The sequence below is a fragment of the Chelonoidis abingdonii genome, chromosome 11 (genome assembly GCF_003597395.2).
Source record: "Chelonoidis abingdonii isolate Lonesome George chromosome 11, CheloAbing_2.0, whole genome shotgun sequence".
In the NCBI taxonomy this organism is placed as follows: domain Eukaryota; kingdom Metazoa; phylum Chordata; order Testudines; family Testudinidae; genus Chelonoidis; species Chelonoidis abingdonii.
In genome coordinates, this window is record NC_133779.1 from 23,830,329 (window position 1) to 23,836,732 (window position 6,404).

The 6,404-nt window shown below is 44.0% G+C and overlaps 1 protein-coding gene across 3 annotated transcripts in view; it reads right to left on the minus strand.

Moving 5' to 3' along the window:
• LOC116816480 (uncharacterized) overlaps window positions 1–6,404 on the minus strand; it is a 560,774-nt gene that overhangs the window by 74,812 nt on the left and 479,558 nt on the right. The gene's annotated exons all lie outside the window — the stretch shown is intronic.

Genomic DNA, 6,404 nt, shown 5'->3' on the forward strand with positions numbered 1-6,404 from the left:
AAGGCTCATCTCAATCGTTTCTTGCACTGTACTGTGGAGGGAAAAATTATTATAAAAACGATGAAACGCAGCTTGTTAACTTAAAAAATACAAAAATCTATTCTTAGGGTGTTTGTCTATTAAAAGCCATAGCTTTTAAAACAACAATAATCCCATTTTTCAGCTGTACACACACAGACAGGTTTTGGGTTTATTCTTTCATCACTTAAAAAACAACACCAAACAAAATAAACCTCCAGGAAATTACTCACAAACATTTTTTTAAAAATTACATCTATTTTGCAGAATAAAAAAACAAACTCGCTTTTTAAAATCCTTTAAAACATTTTGTACAGAACACCCCGGGCTTGTTCGTTTGAAACCAGTTTAAAGCCCCACAGTTTTGCAACCAAATGATACTTTTCAATAAACCCACAATGCATTTAAAAGCCACATGGTGTGTCTGTTCCCAGCAACCAGCCCAAAATGTTGTTTGGGCCTCTCAGTGTGTAAAGAACAGAGCTCAAAATGTTAGCTAGTATTTACTATCCCAAATGCATCAACGACCACCTCTACTATTTATAAAAACACCAGCACCTTGGAACAGCTTTAAAAAAATTCTTGTTTAGTGTTCAAAAGCTTTAGCCTGGGAACCGCAAATTTCTTTAAACGAACTCACCACTATGTCCTGCACAGACCCCCTTTTTTTAAAAATCACCTCTATATTTTGCAAAATAAAACCAAAACTGCTTTAAATCAACCTTTCTAAACACCACTTTGCATCACTAAAAAGCCCTGTTAGTTTTGAATAACAAACCAAGTACTCTTTAGTATGCAAGAGGTACCGTGTTCTATCTCCGCGCATCTGTTAACAAACAGCGACCAACCAGGTTCCTGTCCGGCATTTTATAGACTAACAGAACATATTGCCGACATAAGCATTCGCACCACCCAACATGCGCGTCGACATACCCACTCTGGTGAGTCGGCGGGATTACCTCCTCCTCCATTGCTGTCACTAGGCCTGAAGTTCAGCAGTTTCTCTAAACTCGTTATCTCTAGACTGATTCTTGCCTGCATATTTATACCTGCCTCTGGAAATTTCCACCACATGCGACTGATGAAGTGGGTATTCACCCACGAAAGCTTATGCTCCAATATGTCTGTTAGTCTATAAAATGCCACAGGACTCTTTGTCGCTTTTTACAGATCCAGATGAACACGGCTACCCCTCTGATACTTAAAAGTACTTGGTTTGTTTCAAACTAACAGGGCTTTTTAGTATGCAAAATGTGTTTTAAAAGTTGATTTTAAAAGCAGTTTGGTTTTTATTTTGCAAAATGAGGTGTATTTTAAAAAAAGGGGGGTCTGTGCAAGACATAGGTGTGAGTTTTTTAAAAATATTTGGTTGCAAACTTTTAAACTAACAGGAATTTTTTTTAACTGTTCAAATGTGCTGTGTTTTTTAAATGTAGGAGGGGGTTGATGCATTTGGGGGTAATACTAGCTAACATTTTTGCTTGTTCTTAAACCTGAAGGCCCAAACACACATTGGGGGTGGGGAACAGAACAACCATGTGGCTTTTAAATGCATGTGGGTTTATTGAAAAGTATTTGGTTGCAAACTGTGGGGCTTTAAACTGGTTTCAAACGAACAAGGGTTTCTGTACAAAATGTGTTTTAAAATGGATTTTAAAAGCAGTTTGTTTTTTTATTCTGCAAAATAAGATGTATTTTTAAAAAAATGTTTGTGAGTTTTCTGGGGTTTTTTTGTTTTTGTTTTTTTAAGTGATAGAAATAAACCCAAAACCTGTGTGTGTTTGTACAGCCTGAAATGGATTATTTTGTTTTAAAGCTATGGCTTTTTAAATAGAAAAACACCCTAATGAATATTTTATTTTTTAAGTTAACAAGCTGGTTTCATCTGTTTTTATAATAATGTTTCCTCCACAGTACAGTCAAAACATGAGAGAGCCTTAGATCAGAGGGTAAAAAAGTTCAAAAGAAAAAGGAGAGAGACAGCTGAAAAGGAAAATTCACCAGCATCAGTGACTGATGGATGGATGGATGAAGCCCAGTAAATATATTTTGCTTATTGGTTTGGTTGTTTTATGAGGTTTTGTATTTTAAGTAAATACATAGAATCATAGATTATTAGGGTTGGAAGGGACCTCAGGAGGTCATCTAATCCAACCTCCTGCTCAAAGCATGACCAATCCCCAAATGGCCCACTCAGGGATTGAACTCACAACCCTGGGTTTAGCAGGCCAATGCTCAAACCACTGATGGTAAGAAAGATGGTAAAGTTCAGTTTTGTAAAATGCCCCCTCTCACCCCCCATAGACAAGGACAACTTTTTTGACAATGCTGTAGTCAGAGCTACAAGGACACCTTCTCCAGAACTGCCAAAGGACCAGGAATCTGCTTTGAGACCTTTAACAATGCAAAACAGCACAAGAGTACAATGAAGCATCAGGGTGGTCCAAACCTCCATATACGTCAAACCCAAGGACAGAATAAAAGACTCTGGTAAAAAAACAACCATGCAACCCACTCCAGTTCCTCAGCGGCCACCACCACACCAAACCCTAAGGAAACGGTGAGCAAAAACACCCACATTCACAAACCCAGAGCACGCACTCTAGTGGTTCTGAATGTGCATCAAACCACGCACATTCACAGACCTGGAGCATGCACTCTATGGGTTGTGAATAAAAAACCAAGGACTGAAAGCTCCTGCGATGCTGAGGTATGGCAACCATGCAACCACAACTCCAGTTCCTCAGCGGCTACCGCCACACCAAGCCCTGAGGAAACTATGGCCACGTCTACACTACGGGATAATATCGAATTAGCTAAAATCGGTTTTATAAAACTGATATTATAAATTCGATTTCATGCGGCCACACTAGGCACAGTAATTCGGCGTTGTGCGTCCATGGTCCGAGGCTAACGTCGATTTCTGAAGCGTTGCATTGTGGGTAGCTCTTCCGTAGCTATCCCATAGTTCCCGCAGTCTCCCCCGCCCCTTGGAATTCTGGGTTGAATCATTATTGTCGCGGGTGGTTCTGGGTAAATGTCGTCAGTCATTCCTTCCTCCGGGAAAACAACAGCTGACAATCCTTTCGCGCCGTTTTTCCCTGGATTGCCCTGGCAGACGCCATAGCACGGCAACCATGGAGCCCGTTCAGCTTTTTTTTTTTCCGGCACCGTATGTGTACTGGATGCCGCGGACAGAGAGGCGATACTCCAGCGCTACACAGCAGCATTCACTTGCTTTTGCATGATAGCAGAGATGGTTACCAGTCGATCTGTACCGTCTACTGCCGGAGTAAACTGGCAATGAAATGACGGTTATCTCTCCCCCTCTGTACTGTCCGCTGCTATCATAAGTGCCCCTGGCTGAAATCGGCCGGGGGCGCAACGCAAAAGCAAAATTGGGATTGACTCCCCGAGTCAATCCCTCCCTTATGGTTTCTAAAAATAGAGTCAGTCCTGCCTAGAATAAGGGGCAAGTGTATTAGAGGACCAGTGTATCAGAGAGCACAGCTGCTCCGTGTCAGTATTCACAGGGGGTGCCCCTGCAACAACCCCACCCGTTGCTTCCCTTCTCCCCCAACCTTCCTGGGCTACCGTGGCAGTGTCCTGCCCATTTGTGTCATGAAGTAATAAAGAATGCAGGAATAAGAAACACTGATTAGTGACATAAAATGAGGGGGAGGCAGCCTCCCGGCGCGATGATAGTCCAGGCAGGACATTAAGCGGTGTGGGGGAGAGGAGCACAGCATGCTGCTGCTATGACAGTCCAGGCAGTACAGAATCTTTTCTTTACACAGGAAAGGGAGGGGGCTGAAGCCCCCAGTTGCTATGATGAAGCTAGTTATTAGCCGTTCTGTCCTATCTACTGGGAGTAACCAGGAATGATGCCCTCATGTCAACATGTTAGATATTCATGAGGACGGTTACTAGTCCTGCTGCACCGTCTACCACCAGGGAGGGGAAGAGGGAGAGGAGAGGTTATCTCTCCCCCTCTGTACTGTCCGCTGCTATCATGAGTGCCCCTGGCTGAAATCAGGCTATGTACAGGTTTATGTTTCTGGAGCCTAACATGGTTGCTCTTCTCCCTCCAGACAACTATCACAGGCAGAAAAAGAGATATTTGACCCCATCTCTTCTGTGGCTGTTGTATACTTCTCACAAAGAAAATATACAGATATGGCATGCTTTACAGGGTGGGGGAACTACAGATAGGCCCCTACTTTTTAGACAGTTATGCTGATTTTGATGGAGTACACACAGCCTTTGAATTTAACAGGTGTTTTTTTCACGGTTGTGTCACCTGTCATTGTGAAAAAGCACAAAACCCTATGACGGGGACATCTTTTGGGTTTCTTTATTACAAGACACAGGGGAAAGGGAAGACGCTTAGCTCTATAAATTTGGAGTGTGAAAAATCACACCATTAACTGTCATAGCTATGCATGGCAAAGCTCTAGATTACACACAGTCATAGTGGCAAAAAAAAAAAATCCAGTAAATAAAATCAAGATAATTAAATGCCCATAAACTACATTAATGCAGAGTTAAGGTGGCCCAGTGCTGCCTCCTGCCCTCCCAGCATGTGGTGGGAGCTAAAGTTAAACCTCTGAAAACTAGGAAATGAAGAGTTAAAGTACATATCACAACCGCAACACAACCTTAACTCTGCCCCTTCCCTTTCCCTGGAGTTGGAACTCGCCACTGGGAGTAGTTCAGGAAGGCTGGTGCAAAGGTTTATAAATTACCAGGAAAGTGGCAGCATCAACATCTCACGAAGTCTTCAGGTCAAGACTAGATGCCTTTCTGGAAGATGATTTAATCCAACACAAGGTATTCAGCTCATCTTGGCAGGAAATGGATGTAATTATCTGGCCTGTGTTATATAAAAGGTCAGACTAGATGACCTAACAGTCACATCTGGCCATAAAAACCTATACAAGAGATATGAAGAAGGACTAAAAGAACCTGTCAGTGTTTTTGTGGTATTGCACAGATGGGAATATTGGCATTTATTGGCATCCCCTCCAGCTGTGTGCAATCTGTCATCTCTAGCTATAATATGATGCTGGATGGATTCCTTGGGGCAGCTTGGCAGAGCTGTGACTCTGATATGAAGGGTGGTGCATGTGAAACTTGGGAGCACCAAGTCTGCCCCATTTCTGTGCTCAGCGTTGTAGGTTGTGTCAGTGAAGGTGCACAAGGGCGTGGTTCTTGTTATGGAGATTATCAGCAGCCAGGTGGCATATGTGTAAAGAGAAGTTGTTAGACTTTGTACTGTTCTGCTCCTGTTCTCTGTTTTGGGGAGGCTGCTTATCTGGTCTGTGAGGAAAAAAACAAACAGCTGCTGTTTGCTTTCAGTAAATGAGAGGGTGTGGGGGAAAGGGTCACAACTTGCAAGGCAGGGAGCTGACACAGCATCAGCTCCAAAAATCCACTCTCTCCCCCACGCTTCCTGTCACACTCCACCCCACCACCCCCTTTTGAAAAGCACGTTGCAGCCACTTGAATGCTGGGATAGCTGCCCATAATGCACAGCTCCCAATGCTGCTGCAGATGCTGCAAATGTGGCCATGCCAGTGCGCTGGTTGCTGTCAGTGTGGACAGATTCCAGCGCCTTCCCTAGTCAGCTGTACGAAGACAGGTTAAACTCCCAGCGCTGTACAGCTGCAAGGGTAGCCAAACCCTCAGTACCTGCTGTCCCACTCACAGCCCCACCATTCACGGGGGAGAGGAGCCCATCAAATGGAAGTTCTGGGTGGATCTCAGTCCAGGCTGGTGCTAGGCACCAGCAAACCAAGCACGTGCTTGGGGCAGCCCAATTTCAGGGGTGGCATTCTGGCCACCTTATTTATTTAATTTTTTTTTTGCTTTGTCAGTTGCACTTTTTTGCCACCCCAAGCAAAAAAAAAACAAAAAAAACCTAGAGCTGGCCCTGATCACAGTCAACGGAGTCCTACCCCACCCCACTCAGAGCATCCAGGAAACACCAGGGTGAGGGGATGAAGAGAGAGCCTTTGTCTCTCCCAGCAGATCCATCACACGCCTACTAGCCACAGATGGATGCAGGAGATGGAGCCCCTAGCAGGGCCCAGGGAGAGCTCCCTGGTAGGAAGAGAAGGGAGAGTCGTTCATTTTAGGATAAATGGGGGAAGGATCTCCTTGGATTTTATATCTATATGTGATAATGAGAGAGAAAAGGGGAAGAAGTAGACTCATAGACTTTAAGCTCAGAAGGGACCATTATGATCATCTAGTCTGACCTCCTGCACAAAGCAGGCCACAGAATCCTACCCATCCACTTCTGTAACAAACTCCTAACCTATGTCTGAGTTACTGAAGTCTTCAAATTGTGGTTTGAAGACCTCAAGCTGCGGAGAATCCTCCAG